This window comes from Suricata suricatta, chromosome 10, assembly GCF_006229205.1.
Source record: "Suricata suricatta isolate VVHF042 chromosome 10, meerkat_22Aug2017_6uvM2_HiC, whole genome shotgun sequence".
Taxonomy (NCBI): Eukaryota; Metazoa; Chordata; class Mammalia; order Carnivora; family Herpestidae; genus Suricata; species Suricata suricatta.
This window is the reverse complement of record NC_043709.1, coordinates 99,921,934-99,945,363: the sequence shown is the minus strand read 5'-3', so window position 1 is coordinate 99,945,363 and position 23,430 is coordinate 99,921,934. Positions and strand designations below refer to the sequence as shown.

The 23,430-nt window shown below is 44.3% G+C and overlaps 1 long non-coding RNA gene across 3 annotated transcripts in view; it reads right to left on the bottom strand.

The window, feature by feature from the left end:
* LOC115303822 overlaps positions 1–23,430 on the bottom strand; it is an 88,949-nt gene that overhangs the window by 32,625 nt on the left and 32,894 nt on the right. The window lies entirely within an intron of this gene.

Genomic DNA, 23,430 nt, shown 5'->3' with positions numbered 1-23,430 from the left:
CCAGTGGCTACCTCTGACTCTTTTCTTGCCTGGTCTACTCTGGGCTCTCTAATGGCCTCCAAGCTCTGAAGAAAAGGTTTTTCTCAGCTCAGCGAAGGGCCACACACATATCGGGTTTCTGTAGCTGTGGCTCAGAGCTTAGCCTCTTAGGGCTGGAAGAGCTTTGTAAGTCTTTAGGTTCATTCCACTGCTGCCAGGCTGGCCACATGTAGGGTTCTCAAACTCTCTGCCCTCTCCTTTCTTCAGGCCCACATCTGTGCAGGCCGTGTGAATCTTTTAATCAGATCAACCAGTCATGGCCAAAAATTCTCACCGTCCTGTGCCAGCTAGATCCTCAGGCAGGCACAGATGGTGACTTGGTAGCTCACATTTGCACCTGCTGTTTTAGTGGACTCAAGAAGTACAAGTCCTCGTATGATTCAGGATGAGTCCTGGTAGTCCCTGACCTTGTCCCAGTGTGCTTGGACCAATAGCACTAACAGTGTTGTCAGGTGTATCAATAGTCTCCTGTAATTGTTAGGTTCTCCTGGGCCCATGGGCTATTTTCCCAAATACAATCTATTTGCCTTAAGGAAGGAAGAATGCATCTTATACTTTAGCAGATTCCCCACAGTGACCCACACAGAGTCTAGCAGTAGTAGTAATAATAATAGCCATGAGTTATGAGAGCTTTGTTTCAGACACTGCAAAAGGAATTGTTTTATTTTATTCAAACACGAAGGAGTCAGATGGGGGCATGTGAGTGATCTGTTCAAGGAATATGGGTGGAAGTGACACTGTCCGTTCATTTATTTTATTTTGATAAGAATAGCACAACTAAATACTGTTACCATTTTAAGACAAAGAATGAAGGATCAGGTTCATTAAGGAACTTATTCCAGGTCATACAGCCTATAAATAATGGAATCGGCATTCTAACCCAAAACAATCTGTGAACAAGTTGTATTGAGTTAAGTTAAGCTATGCCATGTAGCAAATAACTCTGAAATATCTGTGGCCATATATACATATACATGTAACGCAAATCTATTTCTCACCCAACCAAAAGCTGCTACAGGTCTGAGTGTCTCTTCAGCGTTGCTTCCCACCTTGATGCCACTCAGCAACCCTGTCTCTTTCCAGCTCTTGTTTCCATCGCCCTGATGTGTGGCCTTTACAGTCCGTCTCTCTGAGGAAGAGTGGGCTGGAGGGTTGTGTGGGGTGTCCACGGTTAGACATGAACATGACCGGACAGTGTCACTTCCACCCATATTCCATGAACAGATCACTCACATGCCCCCACCTGACTCCTCCGTGTTTGGGAAAGAGGAAAATCAGAAATGAAGAAGCCCTAGTAATCTGCTACAGAAGCTTATGTGTATTCCACCATGCTAAGCTGCCTCTAAAACCTGAAATTAAAAAACAAAGTACTTTCTGACTGATATCACCACCAGGGCATCGCTGGGGTACAAAAGATTATAAAGGGGGGGTCGGTTTACTCTTGAGAAAAAACACAGACTTTGATACGTTTAATCGGCCTCCAAATCCCCAACCTAATTATCACCCAGACAGAGGAGCTGGGCTGCCCTTCCTTCCCCTTATTCTGCTTGCTGATCTTCTGAGACTTTTCATTAAGGTGCCCCTTGTATCTGCCATACCCTAATCTTCACGTGCACAAATGTGCGTGTGGAGTGCACAGTGCAGGGAGATGTCAAGAGGCAGACACTGTTGTTGCAGCTTTGGGCACTGGACACATGGCTTTCACAGTCAGGTTCTTATTAACCCTCACAACAAACCTATTTGGTGTAGCGCCTGGTACTCTCATCCATTGTATGGAGCAGGCAACAGAGCCTCTGAGTGATTACATAACTTTCCCAAAGTTACACTGGGATCTTCTCATTCCAAATCCTGGGCTTTTCCACTGCAAGCACTTTTCACCACCACTTTTTATTTCCTTAAGTAGATTTCAGTTGCACTGAACTGTATTAATCACAATACTTATTTCATGATACACTCTTCTCTTTGTTTCATGCACAACCCTACTTGGGTCTCTTTGTTGTTTTGTTTCATTTTTACTTTTAATAATATAACAAACTCCCAGAAACATACTTTTCTTCATCCCATCCTCCCTGCCTCCTCCACCAATATAATGTAACCAATATACTAAATTCTGGAGGCATCACTTCCTTGCTTTCCTTTTTTACATTATTTTATCTAGTTTATATGTATTCTTATATTTACTTTGTTCTTTTTTAATTTTTAAAATGAGTATAATTGTCATAGGTTATATTTTGTAATTTACTTTTGCACTGAATATGATACTACTAAGGTTGATCCATATTGTGTGTCACACTGGCTCATTCCTTTTGAACACTGTGTAATATTATTGTATGAGTTATTCATGTTACAGTCTATTCTCTTATCACTGCTATTGTGAGCAACATTGCCATGAAATGTCTTTTGGTGGGTGTGAAAAAATTGTCTATGTAACTTGGAGTGAAAATACTATGTGGTAGCATATGGGAAGACTTTCTGAAGTAGTTGTAACAATTTACACACCCATAAGCAATGAGAGATGTGTGGGCCTACATCCTCTCCAACATTTGGTCAAATTCTCAAAATTTCTAACCGAATGGATACATTTCTCTGATCATTAATGAGGTTGATTTTGTTCATTCGCTTTGTGTGTTTCCTCCTCTGTGAATGCCTGTCCATGTCTCTTGCTCATTTTTCTACTGAGTTGTTTATGTTTTTCTTATTGACATGTAGGAGTTCTTTGTATATTCTTTAAGTCAATCTGTTTGTAATCTGTCTTTTAAGTTTCTTTAAGGTGTCATTTGACATTCTTTGTTCTAATATCTCTAAGATTAACATTTTCTGTATTTGTTTGACAAACTTTTCTCTGCTCTAAGGTCTAGAAGAATTTCATTTATGTCTTTTATGAAATCTAGAAGTTAAAAGTTAAATCTAAAGTTAAGTTTTTTAAAACTTTTTTCTTTGACAATTAAGTCAAGCTGAAGTTGTTTATTTTTATATGGTGTGAGGGAGGGAATCAATTTCCTCTTTTCCCATATGGATAATCATTTTTTTCCAGCTTTGTTTGTCTAAGTGCTCCCCTTTCCCCCTCAATCAACCATGCCACCTCTGTCACCTTTCAAAGTTCGAAATCTGCACAGGTCTTGTTCTGCATTCTCTATTCTATTCCATTAGTCAGTGTGTCCATCCTGTGGCATTGCCAGAATAACTTCATTACTCAAGCAGAGTGAGATTGGCCTCTCTCCTGGCTCTACGTCCTCCAGCATTGGCAATGACATCATTTCTCTCTAGAACCTTTCAGTCCATAACCTGCTCAGTCACAATATGAGACTCACTTTACCCAAAGGGTCTATATACAAAGAAGGAGTTGACAGGTCATGAACTTGATCTCACTGGACACCACCGCTGACTTTTCTTGCCTGGCTTACCCTACAGTGACCAGGCTCAGGGTTGCACAATTGCTCGTTTCTCCAGTCCCAACCTCCTTTTAGATAACCCAACAGCCCTTGTCATCCATGGAAGCCCTTACAGTGCCCCAGCTAGGCACATTCCAACTCCAGTTTTGCTAAAACCCAGGAAAACATGTGATGGGAAGAGGATTTTATAGCCTCTGGGATTGGCTCTGGTTTGTGGATGAGTGAGTCCTGCTTTCCTAAGATGTTATTTAGAGAGAAGATGTGATTAAAGATTAAAGATGTGATTTTTTAAAGAAGCTGTAATTTCAGAGTTTCTCTTGTTCTTTGTGGACCTATTAGTGGAATATCTGGGATTTAGCTATGCAAACGGAGATCTCAGAGTTCAGCGGGATGTTGGAGGTTACAAGTAAGACTGCTTTATGAGCTGCTAAACAGACATTTTGAAGTTGCACAAGGTTGGGACCCTAAAAGAGAGGAGATGGTTGGAAGGGTCTTCAGAGAAGTGATCCCCAGCAACTAAGTGGGGGCATGGCCAGTGAAAAATCTTCCTTGTATGGAAAGGGCCAAAAAGACGCTAGAAACAGTGGTGTCTGATCTTCAGTATGTAGTTTTTTTCCTTCCTTGTGCCACCCAGCTAGCTATTCCTAACCCTTGGGAAAGTCTGTTAAGCACAATAGCTGTGTGTTCATGTTGCTCTAGGGGAAGAAAAATCAGCCATAGTCTGAACACTAGACAAGAGAGGGGTGAGGAAGAACAGCTGCCCTGGCGTGGGGGTAGGGAACAAAATGTAAGTGAGAATCAAGAATTTCGTAAGGGCAAGAATTAGAAGGTAAATATGACCATGAGAATATAAACCCCCATGCAGGATCATGGGAAATATTGGAGAGAACTCTGGGAGAAACTCTGGGCTTCCCATGGTGCTGAAATGGATGCCCAATCCATCTTAATTAGATGTTAAGGCAAAGGTAACAAAAGAAGACCAGAAAATGTAGGTTCATTTAGTGATGCATGGATACAGGGGCTGTGAGGGATGTGATGGACTTGAAAACTGGACCTTCTTTAAGTCTGGTCTGAGCCCCTCATTTCACAGTTGCTTTGTGAAAGGAGCAGAGACAGCAAGTGGGCAACCCCAGAAGCTTACCAGGGTTGAAAGACAAAAATCCATCCCTTACGAGTTCCTATATCCTAATCACAGACACTTCTCTAATCAGGGGCCAGCCAGAGTCTGATGTTGGGTGAGGTCTTTCTATCTCCCCTTCTTCTACACTATTGTCTGCAGGTATGATGACCAGGGAATGTTTGTCATTTGGAAATAATCTGTACAAGGGCAGCCTGGGCAAAGGAAGAAGTGGCACTGAGGGACCCTCTAATCATTCACCGCTGCTAACTGGACCAGTCTCTCTCCTTCTCTCTCTCTCTCTCTCTCTCTCTCTCTCTCGCTCTCTCTCTCGCTCTCGCTCTCTGTCTCTATTCCCTCACCCCCCCCATATTTTTCTATTATGGTAAAATATACTTTTTAGCTGTTTTCAAGTGTACAGTTCAGTGGCATTAAATAGATTCACAATGTTGTGCAACCATTACCACGATTTCCACAATTTTTTAATAACCCCAAACAGGGCGCCTGGGTGGCTCAGTCGGTTAAGCCTCCGACTTCAGCTCCGGTCAGAGCTCACATTTGTGGGTTCGAGTCCCGCATCGGGCTCTGTGCTAACAACTAGCTCAGAGCCTGGAGCCTGCTTCTGGTTCTGTGTCTCCTTCTCTCTCTGCCCCTCCCCACTCTCATGCTCTGTCTCTCTCTGTATCAAAAATAAATTTAAAAAAAACATTAAAAAATTAAAAAAAAAATAACCCCAAACAGAAGCTCTGTATCCATTAAACAATAAATCCCCATAAAATTAACAAATAAATAACCAGTAAATCTCCACGCATCCACCCCATCCAGCCTTGGTAAACTTTATTCCTGTTCCACTTTCTGTGACTTTGTCTATTCTAAGTACCTCAGGTAAGTGAAATCATATAATATTTGCCCTTTTGTGCCTGGCTTATTTCACTTAGTTAAGTGCCTTCAAGTTTCATCTGTGTTGTAGTGTGCATCAGAACTTCATTACCTTTTATGGTCTATTATATATATACATGTCTGTTATATGTATATACCATACTTCATTCATTCTCTGTCGATGTAGACGTGGGTTGTTATCATTTTTTGGCTATTGTGAATACTGCTGCTATGAACATTGACATGTTAGTATCTGTCAGATCCCTGCTGTTGACTCCTTTTGGCATATACTTAGGAATGAAATTGCTGGATCGTGTGGTAACTTTATGTTTAGCTCTTTGAAGGACCACCAAACTGTTTTCCATAGTAGCAAGCCCATTTTATATGCCACCAAGCAATACATAAGTGTTCCAATATCTTCACATCCTCTCTATCATTTGTTTCCTGTTTATTTATTTTTCTTTTGTAATACGTATTCTAACTGGTATGAAATGGTATCTCATTGGGGTTTTTTATTTGCATTTCCTTAATGACTAGTGGTGTTGAGCATCTTTTCATGTGCTTCTTGACAATTTGTATACATTCTATAGTCAAGTTCTTTGAATACTTTTTTTTAAAGATTTTTTTAAAATGTTTTTTATTTATTTTTGATACAGAGAGAGACAAAGCATGAGAAGGGGGGGGTCAGAGAGAGAAGGAGACACAGAACTGGAAGCAGGCTCCAGGCTCTGAGCTAGCGGTCAGCACAAAGCCCGACGCGGGGTTCAAACCCACAAACGTGAGATCTGACCTGAGCCGAAGCCGGAGGCTTAACCGACTGAGCCACCCAGGCGCCCCCTTTGAATACTTTTTAATAGGGTTATTTTGTTTTTGTTATTGAGTTTTAGGAGTTCTTTATATATTCTAGATATTAATCCCTTATCAGATATGTGATTGGCCCTTTTTTTCTCCCATTCTGTGGGTTGTCACTTCACTCTCCTAGTATCATTTGATGCACAAAAGCTTTTAGTTTTAATGGAACTCAATGTATTTAGTTTTTCTTTTGTTGCCTATGCTTTTGCATATGATTAGACATCATTGCCAAGTCTAATATCATGAAGGTTTTCCCCTATGTTTTCTTTTAAAAGCTGTAAAATTTTATTTTATTATTATTTTTTAAATCTGTATTCATTTTTTTATAGAGAGAGTGTGTATGTGAATAAGCAAGGGCAGGGCAGAAATAAAGGGGGATGAAGGATCCAAAGCAGGCTCTGTGCTGACAGGAGAGAGCCCAGTGTGGGGCTCGAACTCATGAACCATGATATCATGACTCGAGCCAAAGTCGGACACTTAACTGACTGGGCCATCCAGGTGCCCCAACGCCAAGTGGTTTAGCTCTTACATTTATTACCTTTGATCTGTTTGAGTTAATTTTTTAAATATAGCACAAAATAAGGTTCTAATTTTATTCTTTTGGACATGGATATCCAGTTTTCCTAGCATCATTTGTTGAAAAGACCATCCTTTCCATTGAATAGTGTTTGTTCCCTTGTCAAAAATCATTTGACCATACATCTGAAGGCTCATTTATGGGCGCTCTATTCTTTTCCATTAGTTTATATGTCTGTGTTTATACCAATACCACACTGTTTTAATTACTGTAGCTTTGTAGTAAGTTTTGAAATCAGGAAATTCAAGTCTTTCATCTTCTTCTTCAAGATTGTTTTGGTTATTCAGGATCTCTTGAGATTCCGTATGAGTTTTAGGATGGTTTTTCTATTTTCACACACACTCTGTATATTTTATATATACATATGTATATAATATTGGGATATATGGATTTTGTCACAAATTACATTGAATGTCTAGATCACTTTGAATAGTATTGTTTTCTTAACAATATTAAGTCTTCCAATCTGCAAGCATAGTATATCTCTCCATTTATTTGTCTTTAATTTCTATCAGCTAAGTTTTGTAATTTTTCATGTACAAGTCTTTTGCCTCTTTGATTAAATCTATTCCTAAGTATTTTTTTTTGATTCTATGACAAATAGAATTGTTTCTTTAATTCCCTTTACAGATTCTTTAATATGTAGAAACAAAACTGATTTTTGTGTGTTGATTTTGTGTCCTGTAACTACTAAATTTGCTTGCTTAACAATTTTTGGTAGAATGTTTAGGGTTTTGTACATATAGTATAATGTCATCTGTGAACAGAGATTAACTCACTGCTTGTTTTCCTTTTTTTTTTTTAAAGTTTATTTATTTTGAGTATGCAAAATGAGTAGGGGAGGGGCAGAGAGAGAGGGACAGAAAGAGAGAATCTGAATCAGGCCCCACAATGTCAGTGAGGATCTCAAATGGGGCTCAAACCCATGAACCATGAGATCATGACCCGAGCCTAAATCAAGAGTCAGATCCTCAACTGGCTGAGTCACCCAGATGCCCCTTACTGCTTGTTTTCCAATATGGATATCTTTTATTTCTTTTTCCTGTCCGATTGCTATAGCTAAAGCTTCCAGGACAGTTAAACAGAAATGGTGAAAACAGACATCTTTGTCTTGTTCCTGGCCTTAAGAGTGAATCTCTTTTTCTAGAAATGGGATCTTTTCACTCTGTTGTCAGAAATGATGTCTTAAATGTATCTGGGAAGATATTTAAGGGCTAAGTTCATGGTAATAAGTGAATAAGTAATATTAAATCTTCTCGTTGGAACAATTCTTACACACTTGGAGAACATTGTAGTGGAGGGCCTGGAAAGGTAAAGTGACTTGCCTAAACCCACATAACAGACTGGATGTCATTCTGGGACTAGAAGTCAGGACTTCTGACTCTTGTCAAATGCTACTGACATTATAGGACATAGTAAAACATAAAAATAAGAACATACAACTCTGGAAGTGAGATAAGAATTTCAAGAGAACTAGGAGGGGCACAGAAAGGGAGTGAAGCTTTGGGGAGCTAGATTGGTCTTGAAGAGAAGTCCTCACTACTTCACAATTTGGTTAGAATGGACCTAGAAACAAACTAAGTTTCTCAATCCCTACCTGTTGGGGTTTAGGTTAATGAACTCCTTTATTCACTTAAAAAATATACTGAGGCCTACTATGTGCCATGTAGTAGGAAAACAGCATTGAACAAAAACTCAAGGTGTGTGCTCCTCAGGGAGTTGACATTCTAGTGCTACTTGTTCCCAAACCCCTCTTTGATAACCTCGTCTTTCTTCAAACTCACCATGGAATGAGCCATGACGTATGAAGTAGGAAGATTCAAGGTCAGAGATGTTATTAAAGGTTAGAACGTGAAAATAACAATAGGGATAACAGCAACTTTGAGGATTCTTTGGGACTATGAAGGGTCTCTGGTGGCCTCTGTCTGTCCGGAGGACAATGAAGAGTTGAAGGTCATCCCACTCCTGTTTCAGAGCAATGGCTGATGCAATGGCAGAAGTCCTACTCTATTCTTAGGAGCTCCTTGGAGCTCAGTCTCCCTCTTCAGGTAAAAGATCCCACCCTAAACCCCAACTGTAGCTGGGACACTAACCCCATTTCTAGGAAAGGTGTGGCACAGATCTGAATGCCAGAAAATCCTGTTGCAGAGTCCAATCCTAAAAGCTACAGGGAAAACAGTCACAGGAGTCCTTGGCTGGTGGCATCCTGGCCTATCATCAACATTCTCAGGACTGTGCCTTCTCACAGCTGGGTCTCTCCACTCTGCCTGCCTCTGTCTTGCTGTCCCACCCTCTGCCCCAGTGTCAGCCCCAGAAGATAAAAAGGAACAGCAGGGAATAGGTGAAGTGAAAAAGTCTTGGGAGGACATGAAGGGAGATCCCACTGAGGCTCAGGGAAAACCCAGTGACAAGAGCTGGAGCGCCTGGAATCTCTCTCTTTGGCTAGTTCATATTCCTAGAAAGATCACTTTACTGTTCTTGACCTCAGCTTTCAAATCTGAAAAATGGGGAACTAGTGAAAATAATGCTAGGTACACAGTAGCAACAGCCCCAAAATGTCAGTGGCTGGAGACAAGAGAAGTTTCTCATTCACTCAAAGACCACCTGACAGTGGGGGTGAGGAGCTACTCCACAATACCTTTCAAGGGCCCAGGCTGACAGAGCCTCTGCCATCTTCAACATGGCATTCGAGGATGCCTGGCTGGCAACAGGCAGCAGCCAGATAAGAAGAGAAGAGTACAATGAGAATTTCACAGGAGGTGTGCATGGACCAGATCTGTAGATGGCATGCATCGCGCTGCATGCGTTCGGTGCAGACATCTCACCTCAGGGTAGACTGGGAAACAGATGAGCCATGTTCTCAGGAGGTATGGGAAGCAGACAAAGACCCTGCACAGATGAGGCTCACTTTCTAGGGCCTTGCGACTTAAGGTGTAGTCCATGCACCACCAGCATCAGCATTTCCGGGGAATGTATTAGAAATGCAGAATCTCAAGGGCACCTGGGTGGCTCAGTGGGTTAAACATCTGGCTCTTGGTTTCAGCTCAGGTCATAATCTCACAGTTCTTGAGTTCAAATCCCATGTAGGGCTCCATGCTGAGAGTATAGAGCTTGCTTGGGATTCTCTCTCTCTCTCCCTCTCTCTCTCTCTCTCTCTCTCTCTCTGCCCCTTCCCCTGCTCATGTGAACACATACACACACACACACACTCTCTCTCTCCCAAAATAGATAAAAAAAGAGAGAGGACAGAGATGCAAAATCTCACACCCTACCCCAGAGGCACTAAGTCAGAACCTGAATTTTAATAAGAGCCATAGGCAGTTTGGGTCCACTTTTCCAGGTTGAGAGGAATGCCTTAGTGAGGGGAAATGAAGATGCTGATGCAGTGTCCTGGCTACTTAGTTAACAAGGGCTGTGGAGTCTGATGAGCCTGACTGAGTCCTGTGTCTTCCACTTGTTAGCTGCATAGTCTTGGGCAAGTTACTCAATCAAGTTTCAGTTCCTCCAATGGTAGTAATAATGGCACTTATCTTACAGTGCTGTTGGGATTATCAAATGAGACAGTCCATGTAAAGTCCTCATCACAGTGCCTGCAGTAGAGTTTGTGCTCAACAGATGTTCACTGGTACTAACTTTATTGCTGTTACTTTTTCCACAGAGTTGATCCCTTTAACTTCCCTAAACCAACCCCAGCACAGGGATAGCAAATACATGGCATGCATCTCATTAGTTTATCCTCCAGTGTCCAAGATAGACTTGCTAGTTATTCAAGACACTCTCTCTCCCAGAGTCCAGACTTGCCCGAGAATCTGTCTCACACAAGTCTTCAGGTAACTGTTCCTAATTACCTGAAGTAGGTATGCAAGAAAAACTATTTGCAATCTGTAGTTGACTTGGGCATTCACAATGACCAAACCTCCCCTTTACTCTCAACTGTATCAGTATTCTTATTAGGGACAATATGGGGACAAGGAAAGGGAAGAGGACAAAGACAAGTAGAAAGTGTCCAGCCTGGGAGACTGTGAGGATGGTGGAGTCCTTGCAAGTGAGGGGTCAGAAGGCGGAGTGGTTCTGAGGAAGGTACTTACCTGTAGGCAGGTTAAATTTCAGGTCTTTAATACCTCTAAATGGAGATATTAGAAGGTATGAAGACACGAGACTGGATTTAGGAGAAATCTCTTGGCTGGAGACAAAGATCAGTCATTATCTGTGGCAGATATCACTGATTATCCAACCACCATTTCCCCCTTAGCTGGCTGTACCCCACTTTTGTTCACATGTAGACTGGTCCTCTTTCAGGAGAAGAGTAGACCCTACTCTGGCCTCAGACCCTCGTTCTGAATCTTGATTAGCCCAACATCTTGATTAGTCACAGACAATTCCATTCCCCTTACCAGTGTTTAAGTTTGGAAATGTAATACAGTTCTGGACAATAAAGTGTGTCTGTGAAGAGGATTCTAAACATTTCTAGGATTCATCTCTTTTTTTTTGAAAAAAGATGAAAAAAGAAACTTCATATTGTTTGCCTCTAGATGTGGCTCTATGAGATGGACTGACTACAGCTTCCACAGTCATTCTGGGAACATGAGGGGACAAGTCTGAGGGCAAAAGCCAACATTCTAAGGATGGAAGAAGAGAAATATGGAAAGAAATGGTCTCTGATGATATCATCAATCTCTCAAATTAGTCCAACCCCAAAAAGGACCTCAAGAGTCCTTGCTATGTGATAATAAATGTTTTTACTTAATTTCTTTTAAATTATTCATTCATTTTGAGAGAGAGAGAGAGAGAGAGAGAGAGAGAGAGAGAGAGAGTATGTGCAGGGGAGGGGCATAGAGAGAAGGAGAGAGAATCCCAAGCAGGCTCTGCACTGTTAGCACAGAGCCATATGCGGGGCTCGAACTCACAAACTGTGAGATTATGACCTGAGCCGAAGTCAAGAGTCAGATGCTTAACCGACTGAGCCACCCAGGTTCTCCATATTTTCCTTATTTAACCGGCTGAGTCAAGGTCTCTGTTTCTTGCTGCCAAAAGAATTCCAACCAATATACCACCTCTGCAGAGAAATTTCTATATGACAGAAGTGACCACTAAAACCATGAAAGTGTAAAAATCAATCGAGTGTGCAGGAGGGAGGAAAGCCATGGGGAAGGCCATTGGCATGGTGAGCGAAGGAAAGGAAAGAGCAAAGGAGACGGAAAGAGCGCCATCCGGTGGGGGGGGGACCACTAGAGCAACCTGTGGCATGCGAGTTCATGGAATGAGAGGTTCAAGAAAAAAATATAAGTGGTTCTGTAACAAAAACAGTGGTACAGCACCAACAGGTTAAGAGTTACGCTTCTCACTCTTGGTTTTAGCTCAGGTCATATTGCAGTTAGTGAGTTCGAGCGCCACATGAGGCTCTACACCAACACCATGGAGCCTACTTGGGATTTTTTCTCTCTGCCCCTCCTTTCCCTCTCAAAATAAATAAATAAGTAGTTTTTCAAAAGTGAGTGGGATGGAAAGAGCCTAAATGTCCATCACCTGATGAGTGGATCAAGAAGATGTGGTATATATATATATATACAATGGAGTACTACATGGCAATGAGAAAGAATGAAATCTGGCCATTTGTAGCAAAATGGATGGACCTAGAGGGAGTCATGCTAAGCGAAATAAGTCAGGCAGAGAAGGACAGAAACCACGTTTGCACTCATAGGTCTAACAGGAGAACAGGAGAAACCTAATGGAGGACCAGAGGGAGGGGAAGAGGGAAAGAGAGTTGGGGAGAGAGAGGGATGCAAAACTTGAGAGACTATTGAATACTGAAAACGAACCGAGGGTTGAAGGGGAAGCAGGGGGAAAAGAGGTGGAGGTGATGGAGGAGGGCACTTGTGGGGAGAAGCACTGGGTGTTGTATGGAAACTAATTTGACAATAAACTACTTAAAAAAAAACATTTAAAATGAAAAAAAAAGTGAGTGGGAAGGGAGCGAAGATAATTACTGGTTGGTTGACTGACTACCTGTTTGACTGCTTGTTCCACGGCTCTGCTCCACTCGCTCACCAGCTACTCTCTGGGGACCCGGATGACCTCAGAGGCTGGGAAGCTCAGGCCCTTTGGGTGAGAAGTCAGCATCCCTCTGCAGATATGAAAGCCACATGCCCTGGGCTTCCGGGACAGTGGGGTTTACAGAATGCTGCCCATTGTCAGCCGAGGAGTCCTGACACCTGGTCCTGACCCTATCTTCTGTAGACAGAACATGAAACACAGAGTTCTGTTTATCAGCTGTAACTCTAGGGAAATCACTTTGTTGCATTCTTGTTGCCAGTACAGGGAGCAGCCCCAGCTTCCTGCGGCCCTCCTCCTCCTTCTTCCTTCCTCCTTGCTCCTTTAGTATACTCCTAGCTTCCTGCCTTTCATCACAGGGTTCCCTCTGTGGTGAATGTCCTTCCTCCTCATCCCATCTCTACTTGTTAAAGTCTCCTCCTGTCCTTCAGGACTGACACCTCCTCCATGAAGCCCTCCCTATTCCCCCCAGATGGAAATCATCTCTGGCACTTAAGTGATCCCATTCCACTTGGCTTGAACCTCTGTTTTCCTAAGCACTGGGAGTGTGTGTGGGGGGCAGTATTGGGGACATTTATGGTTTCCTAGGAGACAAGAAAGACACAGAAGGAAATTCACTGATACAAATAATGCAAGGCCTGCACAAACTCTGTGTGTGAAGAGGGTGGGCACAGGGGAAATAGAGAAGTGGCTGGATCCTCTCCACCTACCTGTGAAGTAGCCCTTCCTCTCGTCCCTTCTCAGATGACCTCTGGGGCAGAACGACTTTGGCAGGTTGTGGGCTGCGTAAGTCCGCAGTCACTGGCTGGGAGCATTGCTTCCAGGTCAGCCTGTGCACAGCTGGCTTTCTCCACCATCGGAGAGTAAGTGACCTCACAAGCCCCCAGATAAACGCCTACTTCCTTTTGGGCGAGCCTCACTCCGTGGGCCTCCCCTCTGCTTGGCTCCTCTCCACCTCTGCAGCCTTTTCTCCTGGGCTCCAAGCCTGATGTCTAGCCACTCTCTTTCTCCTTATCTCTCTCCTTCTTTATCTGGCATTGTTTCTTTCTCTGTCTGCCCATCTCTCCCAGACACTGTCCTTGTCCTTCCTCACCCCACTTCCTCACTCTCTCATCCTCCCAACTGAAATAAAGATCCTCCCAAGAAAACAGATAGGCTTCTTGCATATCAGGAGGCGTTGATCCGGGGAACTAGAAAACAGATCCAAAGAAGGTGATGCTGTGGAGTGTCTGGTACCCGGTGGCTGAGAAACTTATGCACGTTCTTCAGACTTGATTGGACCTTGGAGTAAAATCATGGGTCAGGCTCCAGAAAGCCCGAGTTAGAAATGCAACCTGTCCCCTTGCTAGTGTTTTAAACTGACAGCCTAAATGTGCTTGATTGTATGTCGCTATCATTAAAAAAAAAAAAATTGAGTGGTATCTCAATATATACACATCTATTTCTTTTTAAATTTATTTTATTTAATTTAATTAGAGAGAGAGTGAGCATGGGTGGGGAAGGGGCAGAGAGGGAGGGAGATGGAGAATCCCAAGCAGGCTCCACACTGTCAGTGCAGAGTCCAGCACGGGGCTCTAACCCATGAACTGAGATCACAACCTGAGCCCAAATCAAGAGTCAGATGCTTAACCAACTGAGCCACCCAGGCATCTAACCATTATTTCTTTTTTTTAAAAAAGTTTATTTATTTATTTATTTTGAAAGACAGGAGAAAGCATGAGTGGGGGAGGAGCAGAGAGAGGGAGAGAGAGAGAGAATCACAATCAGGCTCTGCATTGACAGTAGAGCCCAACACAGGGCTCAAACCCACAAACCAGGAGATCATGACGTGAGCCAAAGTCAGATGCTTAACAGATTGAGCCACCCAGGCCCCCCACATCTATTTCTAAGTCATAAGTGAAATAAAATCATCAATTGTGGCAAAGAATGCTACTTGCCTCTTATTATCTTTTATCTTTTCTTCTACAGTATTAAAACCTCAAAATTTTAGCTGGACACATAGCCATCCAAAGTGAAGATGACATTCTTCATGCCCGAGTGGCGAAGCATACCCATTTGTATCAGGTTCTGGCCAAGGGGATTTGAGGGGAAAACAGTGTGTAAATTCTGGAACCAGCCCCCTCTCTCTCACTTCACCATGCTGCCTGCTGGAGGGCAGCTAGGCCGTCTTGAACTCCATGGATAAGATCTAGCAATGGTGAGGAGACGAGAGAAGCCTGGGTCTCTGGACAAAACCTGATGGAGAAGAGACTTCACCCCAGGGTGGGTGGGCACTGGCTTCCAGGTACTTCTATGTAGTTGGGTCCTGCTATCATGTGGCTGAATCTGTTTTAACTATGTTGTACTTCTATGGAAACATTGTGTACATCAGAAAACATATGTACAATATGGACTATGAAAAGGATACATTTTATATGAGCAAAATTTAGATTTATGGAGAATTTATAAAGATGGTTCAGAGAGTTTGCATATATCCATACCCGGTTTCCCTATTATTAAATATTAATTTAGTGTGGTAGATTTGTCTCAATTTTTGAACCAATGCTGATACATTATTACTGAAAACTTTTGCTTTACAATGGTGCTTAATAAACAAATAGAAGTTACCCATTTTCTTCCCAGTGCCATTCTTACACACCGCCCTTATATGTGTACCCTGGCTGGGGGGGGGGGGAGCATTGTTCTAGTTAATAGGGCTGTCAGTCCCCTTGCTAGTCACATAGCACAGAATGGGACACTGAGATGCAACACCAGGTAAAAGGAGGCCAAAGAGTGTGAGTACTGAGCAGGTAACAAGAAATGGAGTGAGTGGTATCACCAAGGATCAGCCCAGAAAGCTTCTTGAAAGTCAGGTTTTTCCAGGACATACAGGAATGGACAGAAGGGTCTGGTGCTTCCAAGGTGGTGACTAGCCCATGTGCAGACACCAGGAGTGGGAAGGAGCAAAGGCGAAAAGGGAGCGGCAGTGACGGTGAGGTAGAATCTGGTTTGCATTAGGAATGTGGCATGAGAAGCAGCGAACAGCAAGGCTGAGTCAGGGAGGCTGGGTGGTAGACTTCTGCCCTGGGTCTTGGGTACTTTCCTTGTTACAGAGCTTGTCTGTATTTTTTTTCTTTTCTTTCTTTTCTTTCTTTCTTTTTTTTTTTTTTTTTTTTGGAGCCCAAGGCACTGTCTATTCTGCTGGGGTCTGTGTGTCCTGGCTCCTCATTAAAACTGTGGGATTTTCCTTGACCCTTGGGAATCCATGTATCTGGAAGGCAGCCATAATCTTTGAGAAAAATCACAGCAAGACTCCCCTTTGCAGGCCAAGCCAGAAGATAAGAGCTATAGGGGGAATCAAGGCCTTTTCCGGCATGTGTATGGAATGCATCCACTTGTACGCTGCACACTCCTTATTGACAGCTTCTGTTCAAATTCCAATTCCCAGTGAGGAGCAAGAACCAGGTTCCTTGTGTCTGTGCAAGGAAAGTGCTTATGGACTGAAGGAGTTGAGGAAACAGGGTGCCTTGGGTCATCTGCATTTTCTCTCACTTGGAGAGAAAAAAGCCCAGGGAGTCGCACCTGGTGGCCCAGCAACCAGGCCATCTAGGTCAGATTTGTAGACACAGAGGTACAGAATAAGGGGTCGCAGACAGTCCTGGGTGGAAGGAAAAGAGCACATTCATAACATTGTATTGAAACAATCTTGGGGTGCCTAGGTGTCTTAGTTAAGTGTCTGATTCTTGGCTTTGGCTCACGTCATGATCTCATGACTCATGGGTTCAAGTCCTGCATCTAGCTCCACAATGGCAGTGTGGAGTCTGCTTTGGATTCTCTTACTCCCTTTCTCTCTGCCCATTCCCTGGTCATTCTCTCTGTCTCTCTGTCTGTCTCTCAATAAATAAACTTTAAAAAAAAAAAGAACTAATTTATCTGTCTAGACATGAGCAGTCTGAGGATGCCCACTGGGTCTTGCTCCTTTTGGATTTCCAGGTCTAGCCCAGTGCTTGGCACACAATATGTGCTCAGTAAATGTGTGTTGAATGAATTGTCCATCTACATATACTTACCTCATTAGTGGCAGAACCAGCAGGAGCCTGGGTATCCTCAGCCTTGGGTCCCACTGTTCTTTTCACTACACTGAACTACTGAGTTGCTTCTGGACCTCAGTCTGGCTTAGCCCAAGTTCAAGGTACCTTTTGGTTCTGTCAGCCATCTTGCTCCTCCACTCCCAGTATGTCCATGCCTGCTCCTCAATGGGACTCTTTAGAGCATGGGGCTAATGAAGACAGTTGTAGTCACAAGGTCATTGCTCACCGGGGCTTGTTAGCTTTGGCCAGGCTGAACTCCTGGTTCTAGCTTCTTGTAGATCGGAAGGCATGAACAAGTGCACATAGTTTTGTTCAAACCCATGACATTCAATGGGTCCATAGGGGCTAGAAAATAAAACCCAAAATCTATACTAGGGCTCTCTATACTTAGGCTAGAGCCCCCTGTATCTCTAACAAATCTTTCACACTCTCATCTGGACCCTGGCTCTAATCACTCACTTGCCCCAAACATTTGTGGTTTGGTCAAATGTAACACATACCTTCCTTACACACAGTATTTCCTGCTTCCCTGCCTTGCTCAAATATTTCTAGGACTAGCAGTACCACCCAGCATCTCTCCCTACCAAAATTCTATTGTCCTCCGAGTCCTGAATCAAATTCCCTTCTAAGCTTTCCCGATTCCTCTGGCCATTTATTGGGTGGATGTGAAATCCCTGCCCCCCCCCACTGTCTATATTCCAAGAGCCACCTTGACTCCCCAGTATTATTGCTAGCTTTACATCTGTGTCTGGCAAGAGACTATGGCTATGGGGAGCATGGATGCTTGCCACTTTTTCTGTTCCCCTCATTCCTATCTCCAGCACTGAACCCAGAAGAGACTCCTGGTACCTCCTACATAGAAGGTGGAGGAGAGCGGTCAGTAGTATTTTCTCTTTTTTTTTTTCTCTTTTTTTTTAAGGTTTTTATTTATTTTAGAGTAAGAGAGAGAGAGATAGGATGAGCAGGGGAGGGTCAGAGAGAGAGACACAGAATCCGAAGATAGGCTCCAGGCTCTGAGCTGTCAGCACAGAGCCCAACGCAGGGCTCGAACCCACAAACCGTGAGATCATGACCTGAGCCGAAGCCAGACGCTTAACTGACTGAGCCACCCAGGCACCCTAGTCGCATTTTCTTTATGTGAGAAAATTAGAACTTTCTTGTTTGCCCACACTCTGAATCAGAACACCCCAGATGGACCGTCTTTCTTTTAAGCTAGGCAAAGCCACCACTGTGAGAGGATGTGATACTGGATCTCAGGGACCATGAGATTGAGCAGGGATCATATGAATTAGCCTGTCCAGTGGCAGGAGCATCTAGCCTCAGGAGGAGGAGGCTGGGCTGGGAGAAACTGGCTGGCCCAGTCCTTGGGAAAGGTCACCCCACTCCCCAAATGGGCAAGAGGACTGAGTTATGGAATCCCAGGAGGCTCAGTAGACCCAAAAGAGGAGAGGGAGCAAGTGCGGACATGGCTGTGAACCCACCCAGGCCCTCTTCCTGCTCCCTCATCCTCCACAGTCCATTGCTCTGCTTTCCCTGCCCAGAGGAAAAAGAGACTGAGGCAGGAGTGAGAGCAGAACGGGGAGACCATGAGCATGTATGTGTTCCCTTTTTGGAATCTTCTTCAAAACCCTTGTAAAGATGGGCTCCAAATTTACCACCCAAAATTTTGATTTTGCTTTATTTTACTTTTTTTAGGTTTTTATTTATTTATTAATTTTGAGAGGAGGAGGAAAGGCAGAGAAAGAGGGAGACAGAATCCCAAGTAGGCTCCAACAAGAACCCCACGGTAGGCTCAACCCCAGGAACCGCAAGATCACACACAACCTAAGCCAAAATCAAGAGCCAGACTCTTAACCGACTAAGCCACCCAGACGCCCCCAAATTTTTATTTTTTAATCCAGCACAAAACATATAAAGTTAGTATTCTTTGTAAACCATCTGCACCTGGAACAAATGAATCTGTTAAACTAATGTTTAAAACGATTTCCTCTGTGGAAGGGTCTCTCGCAGCCGGCCATGAGGACTCTTGCTGAATCGACCATCTACTGGGGTGTTCAGGGGCATAGTCCATGGTCACTGCCTGCCACCTGCCTCCGTCTTCCCCCTCAGAAGTCACTGCTCCCAGAGCTTCAGCAAAGCTTGTTCATATCAGCAGCATTTTCCCAGCATCCTCCATGCCGCCCCTTCCCCCAATCTCTCTGGTCCTTTTCCCTTCAAGTGCCGCTGGGATCTTCGAATGGAAGGCGCTTGGCAGCTCCGTGGGTTTCCCAGGCAGCTGCTACTCCCCGAGACTCCAGTACTGGTAACCTTCGCCCCAGTGCAGCCTTGGTTGGGCTTGGAACCAAAATCATTACATTCATCTCCCTCTTACTCTCCAAAGGGGGTGGGGTAGGCTGGCTTCTGGGAAGTGACTAGACTCCCCACCACCACCCTGTGCAATGCTCAACTTCTGACTCCAGGGAAGAGCAAGAAAAGAGCCTAGGATTAAGCTCTCCATGCTTCTTTGGGAAGGGCCCACTCATCTGCCTGAGTAACACACCTGACTTTTCCTCTATCATCTGTCAGATTACCCGCAACTCCTAATAAAAGTGGTGGATTGTCCACACTACCATAAAAAAGAATTGGCCCAGCTAATGCAAAATCACAAAGAAACTCAAACTAATTCTGTTTGGCTTTGGAGAACTTATGAACATTTTCCCCTCTTCCTTCAGCTGCCTTTCCTGATTCTCTTGAATATTAAAATCCATACAGTCCCTGGACAGGAATGGAAAAAAGCTGATTCCTGATGAGATCTGGCCACAGACAAGTCTCAAAACGGACCACTACATAGAAGTGTCTGAGAGGCTGTCCTCCGAAAAGTTTTTAAAAAGTCGCAGGAGTTGCAGAAACTCTAAGTGTTGTCTATGTCTGTTTAATATTTCCTCTGCTTTGAAAACAAAACCAGAGTCATAAGGTATCAATGCTGGAAGGAGACTTTGAGACCATTAAATCCAACCCCCACTTTATGTAGATGAAGAAACCAGGACCCACACGGTAGGTAGGCTGTGGCTTAACACGCAGCACATCTCTTCCTCTTCATCAGAATTTTGAGTCATGTTCTCTTTTACCCAGAAACCATCTACCTTCCCAGCTCCCTTCACACAACAGCTCCTCAACACAGAAATTTCTGCCCAATTCTTATTTTATGCACCTGCCGGGTGTGTCCTTTTTGTGTGTGTCATTATGTACATTTTAATGACTTATTTCCCCTATTAACCTATAAGCTAGAAAAAGAAATGAATCCTATGGGTTTCTTCTTGTGAACCCCGTGCTAATGACTCATTACCTAATGACTTCTCACTAACCGCCTGCTGGCAGCCATCTCTCATCTTGTCCAGCAACTACCCAGGGTTCAAGTCCTGACTCTGTTACTTTCCACTCACGTGATCTTGGGCAAATGACTTAATTTCCTCTCGAGAAATGGCACCAAGAGTGTCTGAGTGGCATGAAGGGAGGGCTTTCGTCTGTGATAGCCACTCCCCAAACACACAGTTTGTAAAGTAAAAACAACGCATAGAGAAACCCAGCTTCAGAACAAATCCCCTGGTACCACCACAACCTGATGATAACCTTCCTCCCTCTCAATTTCCTCATCTGGAAAAGGTGGGAGAAAATAATATCTTACAGAGTTAAAGAAAGTTAAATAAGAAAGCCCATATAGGGGTGCCTGGATGGCTCAGCCGGTTAAGCGTCTGACTCCTGGTTTTGGCTCAGGTCATGATTTACAGTTCATGAGTTTAAGCCCCACATTAGGCTCTATGCTGACGGCACGGAGCCTGCTCTGGATTCTGTCTCCCTGTCTCTTGACCCCTCCCCTGCTCGCTCTCTATCTCTTTCTCTCAAGAATAAATAAACATAAAAAAAATCCATGTAAAGTGGCCTTAGCATCTTGAAAAAAGGCTTGTAAAGGCTTAGCATCTTGAAAAACTGTTCAATTCATGTTAGCCTGGTTACTGTGACTGGGGAAAGGGAATCAATAACAAATGAAACCTGGTCCCTACCCTGAGGTGCTCACTGGTCCCTAGAGGAGGCAGACAGGTCATAATACAATAGATTAATAGCAGGATGAAAAGACAGTGTTAACCAGAGGAAGGAACAACTTTCAGGAGGTCTGGGAAGATTTCACAAAGGATGAAATGCTTGAGCAAGAGTAGGGAGCATGACTAGGAGTTTCCTGGGCAGACATGTAAGCATCACACTCGCCAGAAGGAACACCCTGTAAAAAAAAACAACCAACAAAAACCCAGAGCCTTTAAATGTCACGGCTCCTTCAAGGTGCAGGAATAATTAGGTAAAGGGAAGTGAGACGTGGTAGGAATGAGGCGGGAGAAAGAGGCAGGGGTAGGAAGGAAAGCGCACAGTCTTGGGAGTCACCAAGAGCAGGTTACGATCACTAGCTGCATGAGCGAGTTCCTTTGCTCATCTGTAAGAAAGGCAGGAAAACAGAGCAACTACTGCCAATAATAAACACTGGCGACTTAGGAGACTGCATGTAAATGCTAGCCTGTAATGGGTCTCCTGGGCCTCACTGACAAAGCTATGGGTTTTCAGAGTGGGGCAGGTCGGCATCAGAAGAACCCACAGGGTGGAGGTGGCGGTAGCAGAGAGAGGCACCCTTGGAGTCACTGCACTATTCCAGGAAAGCAGGGCTGAGGAGATTCGGGGGCTTGGAGGCGGCACTGACAGTACCGGTGGTTCAGCGACACTTTAATGAGGTGAATGATACAGAAGAAGAATTGAGAATGAAGCCTTTACCAACTAAAATTTTGGTGAAGTTTAAAAGAAAAAAATGAAGGATATATGGTATCCTATATATTATATAGTATCTTATGTGTGTGTGTGTGTGTGTATACATATACATATATATATATACTTTATATATATATATATATATATATATATATATACTTTACTTATTTATTTTGAGAGTGAGCAAGTGAGCCGGGGAGGGGCAGAGAGAGAGGGAGAGAGAAAGAATCTCAAGCAGGCTCCTCACTGTCAGCGCAGACCGACACAGGGCTCAATCTCATGAACTGTGAGATCATGACCTGAGTCAAAATCAAGAGCCAGACATTCTCAACTGACTGAGCCACTCAGGTGCCCCTGGATCCTATAATAATAATAATATAATCCTATAATAATAACTATAATAATGTTAGCATAATGATTCCTCCTATTATTACTGAGTTGTTCTTCTGGAGGGAAACCTGGCCCACTCCCCTCCTTTCCAGGATGAAAAAGCTGAGGCCCAGAGAGGCGGAGTCACTCTCCCAAGATCAGCAGTACGGGTAAGGGTAGGAATAAAGTACGGGGGACTCCTTGGGCCATTGACACCAGTGACATTGGTTCAACTGCCACGTGTAGAAATAACTGTACCTTTTAGTTTTTAAAGCCATGTTATGTGCTATTTAAATGGGTCTTAAAATGTTATGTCCTGCAGAAAGGGACACCGGCTCTTTTACGAGGGGCCAGTTCATGTCAGGAGCCAGGCTATAAAACTGATACCGGGTGCCTTGCAGGATAACACGGTGTCCGGAGGGCTGACCCCAAGAACCCAGAGCGCCGAGTGACAGCAGTCACATCGCAGGCAGACTTTTCTGTCGACTCTGTATCACTGGCCGTCCTGCTCTGCCAGGTGGCCGGGCAGAAGGGAGAACGAAGAGTGAGCGAGCACACACAAGTACTCACAGAAGCAAAGGGAAAGCCCTGTCCTCCTGAGTGTGGGGCTGTACGTGTGTGAAGCGGGGGTGCAATGTGTGTTGGGGAAGGAGAGTGAGAGTCGGGGGGAGGGATACAGGGGGGTCTTTGTACATCAAGAGCAGCAGGTGAGCCCATGACCTTTCACACGATTCCAGAGGAGCAGGAAGCCCCCTCTGACAGAGGAAAGGCTAGGCAGGAACTGCCAGGCTGGACCCAATCCTCCTTCTGGTTTCGATGGGCAGTGCGCACCACCGTGTGCCCTGCCGGCTGGCCCCAGACCGCTCCAGCATCCCACACACAGGCTCCCCGAGCCTCACCCTGCCCCCGCTCGGAGCCCGCAGGCTTTGCCTGCGCCGTGGGCAGGCATCGGTCTGGCCTAGCACGGGCTGGCAGGAGGCAAGAGAAGGGCTCCCGCTCCCTCCAGCCCTCTACCCTCCAGCTGTCACTCCGCTGGTCGCCCACCATTTGGCAGAGTGCAGCCCCCACCCCCATCCCAGTCTGGTGCAGCAGGCGCAGCTTAAGTTTCCACAGAAACTCTGATTTTCCTGGGGTTTGGAGCAGGCTTGGCCAGCCACAGTTCCAACGACTGCTGGCTTCTGGAACCCTCTCCTCCCACGGCTCCCAGTGGGGCATGGCCACCGCCACTACAGAGGCTTGGCAAATTCGGGCAAAAGCGGTGGGGTGGCTGTCATGGGTTCCTATTTCTCTGTTCAC